The sequence below is a fragment of the Cataglyphis hispanica genome, chromosome 8 (genome assembly GCF_021464435.1).
Source record: "Cataglyphis hispanica isolate Lineage 1 chromosome 8, ULB_Chis1_1.0, whole genome shotgun sequence".
NCBI classification, from domain to species: Eukaryota; Metazoa; Arthropoda; class Insecta; order Hymenoptera; family Formicidae; genus Cataglyphis; species Cataglyphis hispanica.
In genome coordinates, this window is record NC_065961.1 from 5,831,160 (window position 1) to 5,850,842 (window position 19,683).

At 34.4% G+C, this 19,683-nt stretch overlaps 1 protein-coding gene and 1 long non-coding RNA gene across 2 annotated transcripts in view; both read right to left on the minus strand.

The window, feature by feature from the left end:
• Positions 1 to 19,683, minus strand: part of LOC126851581 (zwei Ig domain protein zig-8) — a 281,824-nt gene that overhangs the window by 38,125 nt on the left and 224,016 nt on the right. The gene's annotated exons all lie outside the window — the stretch shown is intronic.
• The window catches only part of LOC126851593 (uncharacterized), a 73,771-nt gene continuing 55,230 nt past the window's right edge, over positions 1,143 to 19,683 (minus strand). The window contains exon 3 of the long non-coding RNA XR_007687716.1: positions 1,143 to 1,275. This is a non-coding gene — a long non-coding RNA (uncharacterized LOC126851593). The remainder of the gene's footprint in view (positions 1,276 to 19,683) is intronic.

The following is a 19,683-nucleotide window of genomic DNA, read 5'->3' on the forward strand; positions in this document are numbered from 1 at the left end:
CACGTTACAACATTACTAACTTTGAAACGCGCGCCATACATTGGATTACGTCGGATGACACAAAGCTCGATATGAATAATATTATAATACCGGTAAATTATATATACATCCAACGTTATGGTACAATTAATTAAAGCATAATATCCGTTTATGATTGACGATGAGTTTATTTATAATAATTGCAAATTCAGATGTGTGCGGAAATGGTTGTCGCATTTGCAGCATTTTAGGATTATGAATTGATTCGAAAATTTAATTAATTTCTTTAATAGTTTAACAATTCTTGACTTGATGTTCGTTAAAACCATTTATATCTAGTTTTACTATATAATTAGTACTATATAAAGAGAGATTTATATTTCATTAAATATTATATTATCAAAAGAGAAAAATATTATATTAATAATTGATATATATTAAAGAAGATTATATATATATATATATATATATATATATATATATATATATATATTAATTGATGATTTGTGACACAAATATGAAAAATTTTTTAGTTATAAATAATCTCGAGCGTTCAGCTTCAAAAAAAATTCTCACCGTTCCATTCGTATTACAAGAGTATTATTAGCATCATATCACGCGGATGTCGTTGATGTTTCGAGTACGATTTCTAGGGATGGTTAAGAAATTTTCGTGGCATTTTTTTGATACATCGACATAATCAAAAAGAAGAATTGCGTTCCACTATCTATTTACTGCTTTCTATTTTTAATCATAAAGCAATTTCATTTTTCTAAAATATCACAATGCAAATAAAAAATATTAAAATTAAATATTTTATCTTGTTATTTGTATTTATTTAGAATCTGATTAAGAAATATTTGCTCGAAAAGCAACAAAAAATGCACAAAAAGTGACAGTTAAATGCATTTAAAAAAATGTTAGAAAGATCTTTTTTTTCATGAAGAGAATTTGAAGAATATCTTAACAAGATTTTAAATTTTACCTTAGAGCCATATATAAGTCATACTTAAAGCGATATCTCTTTGTCGTTCATGTCATGAAAATCTTTTACGAGGTTTAGATGAGGTTCAGCCAAAGTTCACTGAGAGATCTTTGTTTGCGATGCAAAAGATGCGCTGACCGTATTCCGACAGGTCATTTTTTTCCTTCACTTGGAAAAGGGGCCATCAGTTTTACATTACGCTGTATTGGAGATTAGTTTCTTTGTGACCGGGCGGGGTATCTATCTCTCGTTTCCTACTGTCTCTTACATAGTGTTTACGCTGTTCTAGATCGATAGTGTACGATGGTATTCTGTAAGAAACGATTTTGAAAGTTAGCATGAGAATTTAATTTTAACTCGTTACATTGAAATAATGTAAATTTGTTTTTTTATTTTCATTTGTTGTCTTTTGAAATATTTTTGTCACGTGTAACGGTTTAAGCCAAGAGAGCAAATGCAATAAACGCGACAAAATTTGTAACGTAAAACATCGCATAATCTATATTATTTTTCGATCCACTTTCCATTTAGCGCGCGAAGTAAGATAATTTTAACGAAACGGAGAAACTCAGAAAATTACGACTGGTTCAATGTGCATCTAATTGCACTCACGTTACAACTGTCAGATACATAAACACAGTCGGCTGGAGTTAATGGAAGTTCAACGTGGCAAATAATCGATTCCAGTTTGCGGAATATTACGATGATGTAGATTACACGAATAATTCTCAGTTCAGTTGCGTATCAACGTCGGGGGGCATACTTGCCATAATTACTTCGCTCAACTTGCGCTTATATTTGCAATAGTAATGATATTGAATTAACACATTTGTCAAGTTATGTGTACATATATATATATATATATATATATGTATATAATAAAACTAAGAAATTTAATATTATTACTACGCAAATCTGACATGTATAAAATATGTACGTATTTTAATTTATGTATGTATATAATTTTCATTACATATATTATTTTAAAGGGAAATAACTTTCAGATTTATATTTAAAAATTGTACATGTTTCTCTAATATGATTGGATTAATATCTTCTCGAATTGAATTCAACTTGACTGCAGATTGTGATTAATTTTAATTTATATTATATCTCACGGATTTTTATCAGGGATATTGGTATCCCTGATAAAAATATTACTTCAAACATATTAATGTTCTCTATTCTCTAAACAGAGACAATACTCTGCATTTCTCTGTTTAAGATTACACATTACATAGCTTTGTCTCTCAACTGCTCACACTTGTGCTTGCCACTCACTACAGCCAAGGAGAAATTGTGTCGGATACTGAGAGTCAGTACAGTAATAGAGAACAGATTCCAATTTACAGCGCGTAGGAACAAGGAGCCTTTAGGTGCAGCTAATCCGATGTACGGAACGGCGAACACGGATGTATCAGCTGTTTAAGCTGCTTAACGTCAAAGTGACTCGAGATGCCTCCAAGTAAGGTTCAAGTGTGTATAACTTGTTTTATCGCATAACACATGTTATTCAGGCAGCTGCAAATATTATATTCACTACTCGTTGAATATACATTGTTGGAAGTACTGATAAAACCAAAAACGACAATATTAATAATATAAGTATTATATTGTAATTTCTTTAATTTGTTGAAATATTGTTTAAAGTTTGGTGTGGAGACAAGGAAGTTGTGGCGCCAAAAAATTTATGTCAAATTTGAGAAATTTGTTATAAAATATTGGAGTGTAAAAAATTGACGCCAACTTTCAAAAACAATAATATTATTAATGCATTAATATTTTTTTAGCATTGTTTTTAAAACACGATATATTAAATGTGACGATAACATCACGATACGAGAGAGCTACATTTAGAAAGAGCTGATCTAGTCGAATGCGGCGTAGCCTCTCGTCGAAAGTTCGTACATCTGATGGTGTGACTTATTACTTCGCGACGATTCGTTCCGTACACTTATTTTATCTTTCATAGAATTCTCGGTCAATAAATTGGCGAAGTTCCGTTCAGGCGAGTTGAATAACGCGTGGACTGGATTGAGTTCTCAGGTATATGTGTCCTGCTCTGATATGTGTCCCGAACTCATCCTGAACTCAGTTAAAGTCGCGCTGCCGATAGATAAGTTCCCTGTTAAAGTTGGAAATGTAATAAATCCAGCGTGTCGATCTCTCTGATGTGGGTCGCCCCGCTTTTTCAATGATCCGATATACACGGCTATCGAAAATCAGCGATATCGTTTTTGCCAACAATTGACAAAAACGAGAGAAAATTTACACATTTACATAGACTTTTAAAATAATCTATTAATTATTATATTGTTTAATGAGTTAAAATCATGCGATAATTTCAAGAGAAATTTTTTCTATTATTATTATTTTTTTTTTCATAAAGGTGATAATTTTTTTTCCGTTTTATGCTATAAATAAATTCAATAGTCAATCTTCAATTTCTTAATGATTGTTTTATATTAGATTTGGAATTTACTCCAGCGCAATTTGATGTAAAATAAAATATTAATTAAGAAATAATATCTTAATAAGATAATACGCGCTTTTTACCAATACGTCTTTATAGATATAAGAAACTAATATATAGACAAGCATAAAAACAACTTTAATAAGTTGAACTAATGTAATTTTGAAAAAAAAAATTATTTGTTTCTTTATCAAAAGATATTTGCTCTTTTATGTTATTAAATGGATACAACTTGCGGAAAAGCGGGGCTATTTGCATAAAATAAGTTACATACAGATGTGATGCAAGAACTACTCTCTTTCAGCATGCAAGTATCGCTTATGGAATGTCAATATGAATCTACTAGCTTTTATACATGTGGTATATTTAATTTTCGCATCAATAAATTTGAATTACGAGTTCAACATTTCGTCGTACAATGTGTGCCAGTTATTGCCGATAAAAATACAAACGCGTTTCCGACTGATTTTATATTTTCGTGCTCAGCAAATATGATTTATCGTCGTTTTATTCGTCCGTTTGCGTCAGCGGTTATCAGCAAAAATCATTATTGAAACCTTAAAAGAATGACATTAGTCTGAATCGCGACATTATTGCTGGCTCGGCGAGTTTCGCGCAATATCATCTCGCGGGATCGTGGATGGAATATTTTTTTTTCCTCGCATGAAAGATGTAAGAAATCACAGGAATATTTTAACTTTGGTCAGCGGCTACGATTTATTGCCGTATCGACGGCAATAAATTATCTATCGATTCGCGGCGCGATTGCTCCGTTATAGCGATATGGTACAGAGACCGGCGAGCTACCATATATCGCACACATTTCCACGCGAAATAGTAAAATCTGGAATGTTGCCCGGATATCTGGGTTAAAGGTTAAGTCCACTTTCAGTGGACTTTGTGCCGGAAAGATACGCAGTATCATTTACTCGACGACAAAATCGCATTCCGAGTCCGGCACGAGACTGCGCTTTAATCGATTTCGTTCTTTTCCGCTGAAGTGTGTCGCATACTTTCCGACAATAGAATGTACACAGTCTCGATAAAAGCGAGAAAGGTATGAAGTCCAGATTGCGTCTGGATGATCGAGGAGACGGCAACCTTTGTCCGTCGTACTATTTCAATTGCAGTGTCAGTATACATTTTCCTTTATTGGAAATATTTCATTGATACATGCAAAAAAGCGATCTCTCTGATTTTCTTTTACATATGTTATATTGTCTATTTTTTCGTTATACATATCATGCCATTGTCTGTTTCGTCCAAGTAAATGTCGAAATAAAATGAAAAGGAGTATTTAATTAGCTACGATATTTAAACGCTAATAAAATGCAAGTTTTTTTTTCCTAGGACGATTTTTAAGGTATTATTTAGAGCGGCAGAACTTTTTGCTGCAATTTACATTTTCAGCATTCGTGGTCTTTCTTATGTTAAATCTTCGTTTTACGGAGAACGATGCGGGCGCGGTAGTTTTGTCGCGTCGATTTATCGGCCGGCTCGGTAGACGCGCGCGTTTGTCTTCAAGATAATAAGCCGCATGGCCATGTTTCTAAGTTCGCGCGGTTACGATTTAACGGCGCGCGGTGAATTTATGCGGAAGTCCGGGGTGGGCGTAATACCGGAATCGCGGGAAGTGAATTATTCGACCTCGGGGAGAGCCGGCAACCCCCGACGAAGGAATACGAACAATCGTCGCTGATGAAAATCATCCGGGCCGGATCGAGTTCGACAATGGGGGCGAGAAACTCGGGGAGAATCGCGGGGGCGGCAACGAAAAACTCGACAACGTTTCGGGCAATTCGCGAGCTAACGGGCCGTCGGGCCACAGTTTGCCTCTAACTGTAACGTAAAACGTTACCGAATCGCAATCGAGCGCGAACTTTTGGGAATTTCCGACGATGACGACGCGACCGGAACGGCAGGAGCAAAAACAATTTCAAGTGCGCTTTTAACGCTGTCGCCGCCACCAAAAGGCTGCTCGCTCCCGTTGTAAGTCTAAATAGTCAGCCAGTTCATCCTCGTCTCGTATCAAGAAGAAAGATTATTACGTTGAAAAGAAGAGATTCTTCAAACGGAGTATATTGATATGCGGTGGAGTGCTTTGTGCGAGATTTACAGCTTCGTGAATCTTTCATGGATTCCATTAAATTCTTAGATATGTAGATTTATCGTACCGCAAATTACTAAGTTATAAACGCACGGATACCGCGCTAAACTATTGGCGTTTTGCAGCTGCAATTTTTTAAATCATTAAATTTGTAAACGTATAATAATTCGTTTTTAAGAAATGTATATTTTCGCATAAAAATTGATAAAAATTTATTTATCAATCTTCTTTTGAGATAAAGAAAATTGAACGCAATACCGACTGCTAGCAAGACTTTCGAGCCGCAATTATCATTGATAGAGTGGTAATCGATATTACTGCCGCAAGAGAAATTTTTTTACCTCTTCTTAGAAGAGAGACACGATTTTTACACAATTCTTCGGGCATTTACATGGGGCAGGTAATAGTTCTTCTCAAACTTCACTTCTCAGCAATTCTTCTTCCGCGCCGTTAATTTATCCACGCTCGTGCATCAGCGCAGATGGTAGTCTCGTGGTGGTAGTGCGATCGAACGGCCGGACGCGATCGGGGATCGTTCCTCATCCGGCATGCAACGGCGCGCGTGGAACAAAAGATATGTCGACCGACCCTCGCCGACAATATACGGGGTGGCGAATAGCGGCCATTAGAAGCAACGAAACAGTAGGTAAATGCATTCTGGTGCGGGTACGTGTTGTCCGGTATAGAAAGGCCGGTGACACATGCGGCGCCCCACACCAATGAACACATTCACGCGGGCGCGCATACATCCTTTCTCTCTCACTCACCCTTCGCGTTTTCCTCTCTTTTCCCTCGTCAACCTTTCATCGCGCTCTCCTTCTCTCTCGCTTGAACAGTCGTCCGTGTATTAATTATCTCGTTACGCCGCGCGTACCACGACTGGTCCCCGTAATTTATGCGATCTATTCGGCTTGTGTTCACACTCATCGTGTTACGGCGCGGCTATAATCTACCCCTACGTCGCGAATTTTTTTCAAGCCTTTTCGAAATTCCTGGCAACGCGCGATCGCATTAATCGATCGATTAACGCCAATCGCGGCGAAACAAATTACCTTTTTAAATGATTATTGAATAAAAAAATAACATAAAGTTTTACTTTAAATTTTGACATAATTTCAGTGTTATAATTTAACAAATGCTACATGTTTTCTATCCTCTGTTATTATTCATTTTCTTTTGACTGTAAAAGTTATAATAATAGTTATATAATAATCGTACTTCAACGATAATTAAGTAATTAAAAATAATGTTTGTATTTCACCAAAAGCTTTTTGTTTTCAAAATAACGTTTATAATTGGAAATAAATAAAAAAAAATTAAGAGTTAAATTATTTTACTGTTATTAAGTTTTTTCAGTCGTTGGTATAACTATATAAAAAAAAAAACAAAAAGTTACAAATTACATTTTTTTGTTAGCAATAACCGTCAAATAAAATTAATCCTATTACCTAATAAAAAGAGCATAATTTCTATCTCATATATATATTTTTCAAAAACGAGAGCTATAAAACGTTGGATTAGCTTAACAACACGATCGATTCAATTTCAGATAATCCGAGATAGGAATCACTTCAAAAATTCCCCTATACAGCCAATATAATTTTAATTACCCGTAACTTTTGTCGTTGCTGTTTCATTGCGAAAGCTTCCTTTCGAGCAACGTTAAATATTCCTTTCGCGCTCGTTTAGCGTTAGATCAGCAATTAAACCCGACGCTTAAGCACGCACGCCTCGCTCATTTCCAACTTTTGTAGGACGACCTGCCGTTTTTTTCCCCCTTTTTCTCATCCGCTATCAACTTCCGACTTTCAACTCCGTAAAAGTGTCGAGATTAGTCTCTACCTCGCGCGTAATCAAAAAGTACCGAATGATTCGTCGGATCGCGGTAGTCGAGATCGGCCGTTCGCGCTGGTGATGATACGCTATTTAACGTCCCAATTAGACGAGTTTACATTTTTAATTGATCGCTTAAGTTCACTCTCGTTACTCCTAACGTCGCTGCTGCCGAAGCAATCAGCTGCACAAACAAACTCCGCTGAATAAAACTGTACGATGGTGCACGGATGAAATTCATCGTTTGAACTTCTTCTCTCTCTCATTCTCCCTTCGCCTTTTTGCATTTATCTTCATCGCCATTTCCACGATTCTCTTCGTGGCATGCTCGTTGCTAAAAAAGTCCTTTTAAAGGCGCTTCATCTCATCACGTGGATTTACTTTTCCCGGGATATAAAACGATTGCCTTTACATTGCAAATTATATTTATCGAGAAAACGTACTAATTATAGCTAATTGAAAAATTATTTTCTAAAAGCATATGACATTTTACAATTAAAATTATTAAAAAAATTCAACTAAGAGAATACTTGATTATCATTTATTAAACTAAAATATTTAAATTTAAATAATTCATATATCGCAAAGATATCATTATCAACCGTGTGATCTTTTCATTCGCTGAATATTCTCCGGTAACATGCAATGTGCTTGTGAAAGGAGCCTTTTAAAAGGCATTTGTCTTTCCCCTGAACAAATCTTTTGTCAAAGTACCATTGTACGTCCCTGCCATTAGCGGCGATTATGCAATAGCTAAACTTATTACGTTGTCCATTAGTTCTAAGCTTTCGACTTTACCTCTCAGAAAATCGCCGGATACACGCGCAGTAAAGAATAGGATAGAAAATAACGGTGTAAAGTAAAGAAGAATGAGAAACCCGATAAAATTACGCTTGGTCACGTCGCTCTACAGAATTACGTGCCGTTCACCGACATGGATGATGAAAAATTGAGTAAAGCGATTGCCCGATCCGCTTGGCAATCAAAATTCCACTTCAATTTTTAGTCCTACTGCTTGTCAGACAGACCTTTCGGATGAGATTAAGGTCATGAGATCGACACGCTCGAAAAATATGCCGGCGAATTGACGTGTAAAACTTCAATATTTCCAGATGTATTTCTCCACATTTTGTAAAAACAGAAATAATAGTGAGTACTCGAGCGTTATCTGCGTGACAAATAATCAATATTTCGTTAATATGACTTTTTATAAACGAGATGTATTATTATGTAATAATTAGTGTGTAAATATGAGGAAAAGAATATAAATTTTATAAGTAACAGCCATGTTCATATAACTGTTTTACATGAGAAACAATTTTAACGATATCGATATAACGAAGCAATATTTATTATCTATCACCGGCAAAAGTGTCGTTGTACTAACGCCGAATGACTTTGCAGAAATCAATTTTCGACTATTTGTCTCTCGTCTGAACCGGTAGTTCGTCACCATAAACGATGTTATTTACTTACGTACCAGACAATATGTTTTTCCAATATCCTGTGCATGGAAAGTATCGGCGAGGAACAAATCGGTTTCATCGTGTGCCATGTTCGTTAAATAAAAAAACGGAGAAGAAAAAAAAGAGAATGAGAGAATAGAGTGCGTCGGGTACTTTTATTCGGAAAATATTTGTTTACACGTAGTGTAATATTTCTCCCTCGTTTCCCGTATCGATTGGAACGTTGAACACGAATGTATCAGTTTCGACATATTGTCGCTTACAACGGCAGAATATATAAAATATCTTAAATATTTGTAGTAATAAACAGTGGCGTGACTAGAAAAAAAAATAATCAATTTTTGTAAAAAAAGTAGAATGATATATTGAAACAAAGAGACAAAGAGAAAAATGAAAAAGAAGGCAAAGTAAAATAAATAGAGAAAAATGAGAAATGCATCTTAATATCAAGTATAAAAAAGCGTATTGTCATCAATTAGTAGCTAATTTTTCAAGAAATCTCTGATAGAAACAACATTAATATTTGTTGAGAAACCAATAAGAAATGCCATTGAACATTTAAAATCGATATATCCTATGCAGAGAGACGGAGGGAAAAAGAAGAATGATAAAAGAAAAGAACAAAAACTGTAAAGAAGTCGGAGTTCTAAGAAAAATGCAAGTAGCGCAAATGTTAGTTATACATCAAGTATATGAGGAAAAGAGGAAAGAGAAATAGACTGAGAATGCATGGAGGAGACCGAGAGATTTTATGATTCGTCAGCTGCAGTCTGTCCGAAGTTGCGACGAAACAAGGCTGACTTTCATGACAGTATTATGTGCCCGGACGCAATATGCGCATCGGGGGAGTTTACGGGCGCGGTAACGCCAGCATATCTTAATGCGCGCTGTAAAATGAACTTCCAAACAATTTCCGCCGGGTGCATCTAAGTCACGCCCGTCGCGCTTTTATTCGAACACTCGAGATATTGCGTTCTGGCGTTTATGGGAATACGCGCGACGCCCTGCTCGCGCGGGCAGCAATAAAATTGTTATACCGTGTAGCAAAGTCGAACATATTGAAAAGATTCCAGGCGTAGATCTTGGTTAACTTGCTTTATTTTTTTCTTTTTTTTTACGTTTTCTATTATGTCAATAAAAAGAGCGATAAAATCGCGAGGAATGTCTGTCAACTTGACTCTCCATTGTATTTTATGGTTGCCTGCATTATTCAAATGTCCTCTCGTAATCTAGTAATGATAATTTATGATAAAGCATCGCGTAATATTTTGTTAAAATGGTTGAAATTATTATAAATGCAATCTGTTTTACACGATTGTCTTTGATGCAATTCGCTTCTTGCGTGTGACGTATTGATTTTATAATGTGTCATTGATGTTTATAACATGCAGCATTCATTTGAAAAGTCATATTTGTCGACCTGTTGCGTATGCACATTGATACGCAGACAAGAGACACGGTAATACGAAAATAGGCGATTTATTTTGCGAATACTGGGTGATATTTTTGTTGACGCATTTGTGTGTGTATGTATGTAGGTTTATATGATCTATTCCGCGATAAATATAGACTGACGAGGAGAAATAACAGGTAAATTATATGATAATTGCGACATCGATTTGCATTTCATCCATTATTACCATTGTTCACACAGCATTGCTTTTAATCTGCTATTTTACTTTTAATCATTGCTGTTATATTGTAATGTTGCATTTATAGAATATATTAATCTAAATATTTCGTTTTAAACAAGTAGCATTTCAAATTCAATTTTTATATCTAAAATAATGTAAACATAAACATTAAAATATAATAACAAATCAATTCATATAATTATTGAATATCTTAAAATATATTATGTAAAAGCATTCTTCTGCCCAACATAAATAATAAAAAGATTTTCGCAGAAAAGCTCTCGGGGAGCATTATCGATTGAAAAAAAAAAAAAAACTTCAGTCTTTTCAAGTAGTCCAAATTTTAATATCTAAACACATGTGATCGTTAGAAAAAAATTTCTATACATGCTACGTACATTGCCTGGCGCGATAAAATATACCAAAAAATTTCGATGGCTGGGGGATTCACTTTTCACAGCAAGCGAGTAGTTATAGTCTACGGTTCGGTCAGACGTAACGGCGAACCACGAACGGCCGTACTTACCGTCGACCGTATCTACTTTCTTGCGGGAGTTCACGGACTAGTGGTCGATCCAGGTCGTTTACACCAACCGCTACGTTTTTGCGGCACTCAGCCCGGATATATGTATACATTCAATGACTTTCAGATTCGTACGTTTTTGTCCGCATTTGTGCTCGCAATAGATAGTATTATGAAGGGAACGTCGTGAAAATATCTCTTCCTCTTCCCGCATGTTGTCCAAGCTTATCTCTTTACTTATCTCTTTATTTATCAGCAGAGAAACTTTTTGCCGTGAATTTGGTAGCAACGGAGTTTTACAAAGAAAGTTTTCATTTTCGATATAGTCGTTTCGTCATAAATTAATTCTGCCAAATAATTATTTTTATAAATATTTTTATCGATTACACTTTGACATTTTTGCGTCTAGCGAATGTTTTGATTAAAGTAATGTAATTTTTCGTATTTCTGTTAATCTTATTTCAAACAGGTGCCTTCACGTATTTATTTAAAATAAAAAAAAACGCAAATAATGTAATGTTAGTTAATATTTGTTTCATCGTCGAAAAAGAGTATGATGTAGAGATAATATAACTTATTGCTAGATGGTAGGAATTATGTGTTTGGGATGATATATAAGCGGAGGTTCGCGCTTCGCTGTCATATATAAATTTGGTAAAGTGTTCAAAACATCCTGTCGAAGGGAAGACCGTGGGATACGCGCGTTGCGAAATGAAAGATGCTCCCTTCCTATCCCCAGGAGTTACCGATGAATGAATTCTCAAAGCGAGAAGTGCGAAAGTTTGCCGATGTTTTATCATGGCACTGTTAAAGCGACGCTGAGTCAAGTAAGAAAAATCGAGTGTTTTACCGATACGAAAATAGATGGGGTAGAGCCAAACGTTTCGTTAAAAACAAGATTTAAAAAGTTTTCCGAAATAGTTTCGGGGAAAGAACAAAGTTTTAAATATCAAGAAAATTTCATTAAAATTATAACAGTATTACTAGAAATAATAAAAACATAGGTAATGAAAATAGATAAAAATATCTTTAAGAGACTATTTTGTTATTATTTAATCTGAGGAGAAATTAATTAAAAATACATTGTGTAATTATACTATCTCGGGAATCTTGTGTCTTCACAATACACTTCTGTCTCAATTAATTATAAAATTTCTGCGTAGCAATGCTCTTTTTCGAAATAATATAAATTGCTGAATTATCATTGTAAGAAAGATAAAAACACACATTTTTTAAATAATTAAATATTTACATTTTAATCTAACAGAAATTTATTTATTATCAGAGACCCGCTGATTTAATTTATCGCAAGACGAGCAAATAAAGATTCTACAAAATCACTTTAACATATCCATCCATAGAGATTACAACATGCAAGTTTGCGATATTCTCCCGCGATTATCACGTTCAATTCTATGTCTATCTTAAGAAACATATTCCTTCCGCGCCATTAACCGATACGATCAGTCAATGCAGATCGTATTCCCGAACATTTTTGCGGCTCCTTAATCTCCATGATGATAAGTTAAACATTCTCGCCGACGGAAAGTCGTACCAGATTTCTTATTCAAACACAGTTCTTTGGAAAGCTGCGGTCTCTTTCTCTATCCTGAAATTTCCTCGCGCGATATCCATCACAGGTCTGCGCGTGGATGCGACATAATTTTTTTACCGCGCCGTAACGCGCAATAAAATATTCCTTACGTGAAATTTCTTATCTGAGAAGATACAGCGTCGAATTTAATAACGTCTCGCTGTCTCGTGCCTCGTGAAATCTCGCGGGGACGCCGCGTTTATGCGCGCTCGGTCTCACAAAGAACGTTTCTCGGTGTCTCACGATTCTAAAACGAGATTCAATAGCGAGAATAGGACGGAAATATCGAGGAAGAAAAGTTTATACTTGCAATATATATGTATAATGCTCGAAACGCGCGGATCAAGCAAGGGACATGTTTCAATAACGATGATGGTTGCGATGGTGAACGATTCGCATTAACAAGCTTGGATAAAACCTCGTACGGATTTCACATTCAAAATCTTGAATTGAATTTAAACTTGGAAAAAATTTCTAGCTATTTTATTTATTGAAAATTTCCAGCTATTTTATTTATTTGCGGTATCTGATTCATAGAGAATATTTTCTATCAGGAATTGAGTTAAAAATCTCGCATTGTTAATAGAATAGAGTAATATAATAGATTAATATAATAGAATAGAGAGCAGAGAAGAGAACAAACAAAAAAAACATCGCGAAAAATGAGCGATAGATATCGAGAAACGCGCTGCTTCGTAATGTTTTGAGCGAGATAGAAGTGGGTTAATGGTTAGCTCTCGTGAAAATTATCTTAGAGTTTCTAATTGCAGTCATATTGGCGCAAATCCAACGTCACGAGTCCTCGCGATACGGCTACGCCAAAATGGCGATTGTGACATCCTGCTCGATTATATGCTGAACAAACATACGTAAGAGCAGAGAGATAGGCGATTGCGGAATTTAACGTCCTTCGCTCGCGAAATTGTATGCGAAAATCTCGAAACGTAATATTGCAAATGTTTTGTTTTATTATAAGATCGTATTACAGGCAGAATAAGCATTATGTCAGATTGTTATCGCAATAGTTGAAATAAATTTAAATTTCTATGACAGAAATGCGAACCGATACGCTTCATTACTAATTGCTACTTCTCAATTAATCTCTATATATTGTTTAAGTGTGTATATGTATGTTGTGGCGCTTGCAATCCATAGCTGTAGATACTGATACCTTTTTAATCAATCTCATATTCCCTCTGGCTCGGCCACGTACACGAGCTACACCGTGTAATTCAGTTGGATGTGCAACGAGCTTAAAGGCTAACTAGGTCAGTACGTGCAGACAAGGATGACGCCGATTTAGAGGGAATGTTAGAGAACGGCGAACAGAGACGTGAATTACTATAAAGTTTGTCTTATCCTTTTCACGGACGCGTATAAATAATAAATGAGAAGAAAATACATACATACGATACAAAATTTATCTCTGCAATATAATCTTTTTAAATTTGAAAAAAGCAACTATTTATGCAAATGAAGAAATTTTCACACTACACAATGCATGACAAACTTAAAGTATGATCGTTAATTATATTTGTTTCCAAATTTCTCTGGCAATTAAAAACATATATGATTAAAATTATCTTCGTGTCATGTAAGTTATTTGTATATTACTAAAGAAAATCAATAAATTCGTCATAATATATGTGCGCATGTCAACAATTATAGATGGAACTTCGCTTTTCTTCATAAATTGATTTATGTGTGTGTGTGTGTGTGTACCTGCGGCAACTTTTAACAGTAAATTCGCACGATTAATAAGGGAGCGAAATTCGCGCTCGCATTACGTTGCTCTTTGACGACTAGTCGTAGAAAGAGAAGGTTCGCAGTTCTGCGGGGCCTTCGCAATCGCGCTTTGTGCATCGTCCTAACATTTATATCCAGCGTCATGCACTCTGCGAATATCCTATTCAGGGAATTCAGTGAAATTACATTCAGCCGGTTCATGATCCTTTGCTCGCCTGCGTGCAACCTGTGTTGCACCTTCGCTAATTGCAATTGCGATGATTATGCAACGAAAGTCGCAAGTATATATGGGAAGAAGATAAACTATTTAAAAAATACTTTATTAAGTTTTATTAACAAATATTTTTCTTAAATATATATATTTTTAAATATTTTTAAATATTTTTTATATATCTTTAAATATTTTTTATATTCACGAATTTATTCTGACGAAATAACAGATAATAATTCTAGAATATTAGCTATAAAACTTGTGTAAAAAAGTTTCGTGTCTATACTTAATTGCATAATCGAGCGTTCTCTTAAATCTCTAATCTCTTAAATTAGCATTAAGATGAAATTAAAGATGACAGAATCTTTTTCGATTAGTTCTCTTCGCGAATCTAGATCTTGCTTTTAACGCTCCAGATCGTGACAGAGATGTTGAGTTCATCTCGTCGACTCCAGCGGGACCCATTTTGCGCGCGAGTTGGTGTTGATAAAAAGTGTCATTTAGCGAGCCGCGGTGGCGTCTATAAACTCAGTCTAGCATCTTGCCAAGATTCGTGGTCGCACAATAAAGTTCACGTACACACATTTATCCCTCCCCCCCCCTCCCCCCTCCCCCGGAAGTTTCCCTACCGGAAACCGCTACGTCGCACAAAACGCTACATCGCAGCACCGTCTCGTGACAATCACTCGCGACATATCACCGGCTTGTCACGCAGTAACAAATTGCTGAGTTATGATTTATTGTATCGTAGAATGTTGCAACGATTACGATTCGCATGAATATTGCGACTTGTAATAATTAATTGCGTCGATACTGTCTACGCGAATAAAACGAGCGATTGGACAACAAAAAGCGACGATTATTTTCCTAAGAAAGATTTTAATATTCAAATAAATAGTCGCAGTTGCAGTTGTGAATTTTTTCAGCATTGAAAATTATAATATTTATTTGTTATAAAAGCTGGAATATGCGATACATATGCATTTAATAACTCCTGATACTAAATCGTAATGTGATAATCACGTCGCTGGTTGAAAACTAATATGTACGCTGACATAATTGCGCCTAATTAATTTCACTCGCGGATGAATCTCTCTCGCGTGTGCGTTGCATTGACTATTAGTAAAGTAAATAAACCTGAATACGGAAGTTTCGCATGCATAATGACAAACGGCAACAGCTTATTGCTAATCCTATGCGTGCGCGGGGTTGGGTAAATTATCTAATCGTATTTATCTTTCTACGATTCTATTAAATGATGCAATAGCGAGAAATCGCTTTATCTGAATGCACCGTACATGTATTTCAGTAAAGCACATGTAAATACATTATCTTAAATCAGGTACATAAAATCGTCTAAAATGGAAAAATAATTCATATTTATATATGTATATTATGTATATAAATATCAATTAGAAAATTTTAATTATAAACGTAGAAATCTATAAAAAATTTGATGAATGAAAAAATAAATATATCATGAATACATAATTTATTTAATACTCTAAAGAAGTATTGTTTTTTTTTGCGCCTAATGTCTCTCTTGATTTTTAACTACACACATAAAATTAACTTTTATGAAATAATTGATAAACAATTTACATCGATTAGTAATAAAAAAAAAATGAGTAAAACAGGAGAGCATCCTTTCCACACATTTATGGCAAAACGTATTTTTATTTTTCATGATAGAGTAACAATGATTATCCGCTTATAATGATGAGAAAATAAACGTCATTGTCATTTTATAGGTTTCGCAATTTAGGATCGCGGTACGATACATTCGGAAATAACTTGCTTGTTATCGCCGGGTATAAAACTGCACGCGCGCGCATTAATAATTACTCGCATAATTACGACAATGTTTCGCGAGAACCGTTGAGGTGCTCGCCGATTTAATCGTCGTTTATATTATTTATAGCGCGCCATTATATAGTTTCTGCGGTGAATTGCGTCGCTGCGTGATTGCGTGCGACAAATCTCGCGGCGCATTGACTCAAACATGAGTGATTTGAAACGAGGATTTCGCCGGCGCGTTCGCGGTTTCCAACGCGTGTTTTCCGCGTAAATCTCCACATAATGCGAATGTTTAAATCACATTGGTAATCATCGGTGCGACGGCCATTACAAACACGACAGTTGGCGCAAATAATGGTTGGCGTTATTTAAAAGCCGCTTGCGTGACTATTTTATTTTTTCGTCGACAATAATTAAGTAATGTTCATAAAGAATTGTGAGTATAGAAGTAGAAAAGTGAAATTCGCATTCTTCAATTATTTTAGATATTGAGTTACATTATTTCTCATAAATAAAAGAATTCAGTAAAAGATTAACAAATAAAATAATTAGTATATATCATTAATTCATTTTTGAAAAAAAATTTAAGCAGAACGTTAACATGAAAAATTTAATTAAATTGATTCGCCGATGAAGTTTGTGATAGGAATTATTCGTTTTTAATAATAGAAATTTCAACTGTTTAAATTTTAACAAGTTTTGTTGTTTGATGAGTTTAACTATATATGAGTTTTTAATTCTAACAATCCAGCGTATATATTAATAACGTAATAATATTTCTGACAATCCAGCATTTATATTAATAATGCAAAATTCTAGCGTAATGTATCTGACAAAATATATTTTGATAAAACAATAATAAATTTCTTAATAATAAGTTCTTCCTATATTCTACTAATAATTAAAAGAATATAATATTGAATAATGTAAATCTATTAAATATATACATTTATCTGTACTACATAGAACATCTAATTTTCTAAAGTTTCATTCACGACAGCTTCGATCACGCTGTAAAACGTCAATCACAGTCAAAGCGTAACCGTGTTGGTTGATTAACACTCGAAACGAGCTTTTGTGCAATTTTTTGCCAAAACCGTACCAAAAAAAATATTTTTGGGGAATGAGGCGTGCGAGGGGCGGAAACGGCGAACCTATACACGGAAATTGCCGTGGGCACGTAACGAAATTTGTCAGGAGATGAGATTTTCAGCGAGGGCAGTTATGTACGCAGCGAGAATAAATGGCGGCTCAGTGGAAAACGAGTTCCCCGTGGCTGCTAACAATAAAGAGAGAGAGAGAGAGAGAGAGAGAGAGAGAGAGAGAGAGAGAGAGAAGAAAAGAAAGGTAGATAAAGACTGTCCGTTCCGCGGCGGCGATATTCCCTAGTAAGTTCTTAAATTTCCGCCGGCGGATGACAAGGCGTTCATGAGCGTAGAATACGAGAAGAGGGTTCTTTCCCTTTTCACTTTTTTTTATTCTTTTTCGGATTCAGTTTTCGTTTAAGTTCTGGTTAGATTTACGCAATGACCGAGTGGCAATTACTGCCGATCCGTAAGAATTAATGGCGGAAGGATATTGCGAAGATACGAACAAAAAGAAAGGAATCATTGCATATATGCCGTCTTGGAAAGATCTTTAATTCGATTAAACATCTTTATGGAAAAAAAATTACTACAAAAAGCAATTATGCTCTGTTTGAAAAAAGTATTGCAAATAAAATTATATATATATATATAAAAGCATAAGTTTCATATAGTTTAATATTCATATATAAAATGTAAATATTTATTTAATATCTTTTTATTTCATCATTTTTTATTTACGCTTTGAGATAGATTGCTTTCAAGCGCTTAAAAAAGCATTTATACAAAATATAAAATTTAAAATATATTAAATTTTCCGCTATGCTTTCATTTATGGTGAATAAAAAATGCTTACAACGTAATAAAAGACAAGTAAATTAAAAAACGGATTTTAGAAAAGTAGAATGTCTTTTTATTTCTTAATTAATACCATATATATCATCGTAAAAAATAAAATTTAAAAGATTATGCTAAATTAATTTCTTATATTTCATAATTAAGTTTTTCGTTACTTTTCTTGAAATTAAAATTAATTTATGTTTTGTAATTATAGTGCGCATAAGAATTAAAAATGAAATTCTTGGTGACTTTTTAAATAAAATTTTAATACAAGAACACATTAATTGGAGTGGTAGTCGAGCGCATTTTAAATTGTACACTGAAATGATCGTTTAATAAATAATTACCTACTTCAGACGATACTTAAAATTTTATTAGAACTACTTATTAAAACTACTTATTGTTAGTGTGTATGTATATCGATTAAAGGAAAAAGCAATGAATGAATTAAAATGTTCCATTTTATTTTTTAATTTCTGATGCAAACTTGATGCTTTGTACGTACACACGCATACACACACACACACACACACTTTTTTATTTTATTTCAATATTTTTAATAAAACTCCGAAAATTAACAGACTTATGTAAATGCACGTGTATAATACATTATGTAAGAAACTATAAGAAACGACAATGTAGTTTTTATACTGTAGCATGTCCATTAATAAAATTGTTATAACAGAACGTGTGCCATCATTATATATCAATGTCATTTTAATGACACGAAATGCATACAAAATGCATCCGCTTTATCTTTCAGAGAAAATTCTGCATAAATGCTATTTCGAAACTTAAAGACTTAAGGACTAAACAAACAATCAGACTATAATAAAGAAAAAGGAATTTTTACATATTTATAAATTATATGAGAAAAAAAATATAAATTTTACAAGCTCACTTTTTTTGTTACTGTCATTAATTGTGCACATGAATTTCTTTTTGTGAATTCGTCAACAGTATTTACGCATAATTGATATTAGCAGGGGTATTTATATTTAAAAATAAGAGAATTTTTCTTCGCGTTGCATAATGGAGATGTCGCGAAGGAAGCAAAATTTACGTCATATTTTCATATCAAGTCGACTTTATTCTTTGTTTAAGAACTCTCACGAGGTAGAGCGTCGCCATTGTCAACAAAGACGTCGCATTGTTATGCAAAAGATAGATACCGTGTACAGTGAAAAAAGAATTGCGCGTGCTTTAATGTCGTCAAGAGAGAGCCCTCGGATTATTAATCGAAGAATTTTTTCCTAGGTCACTGCACAGTCGACGGGTGAGAGGGATGATAATTATTATATTATACATCTTAGTCTAGATTTTGGTGTGTGCGCGCTTTATTACGTTGACTGGAAGGGTAAAGAGAAGAGAATGTGGGAATTTGCGCGCGGGCGTATCGTGCTATTCAGA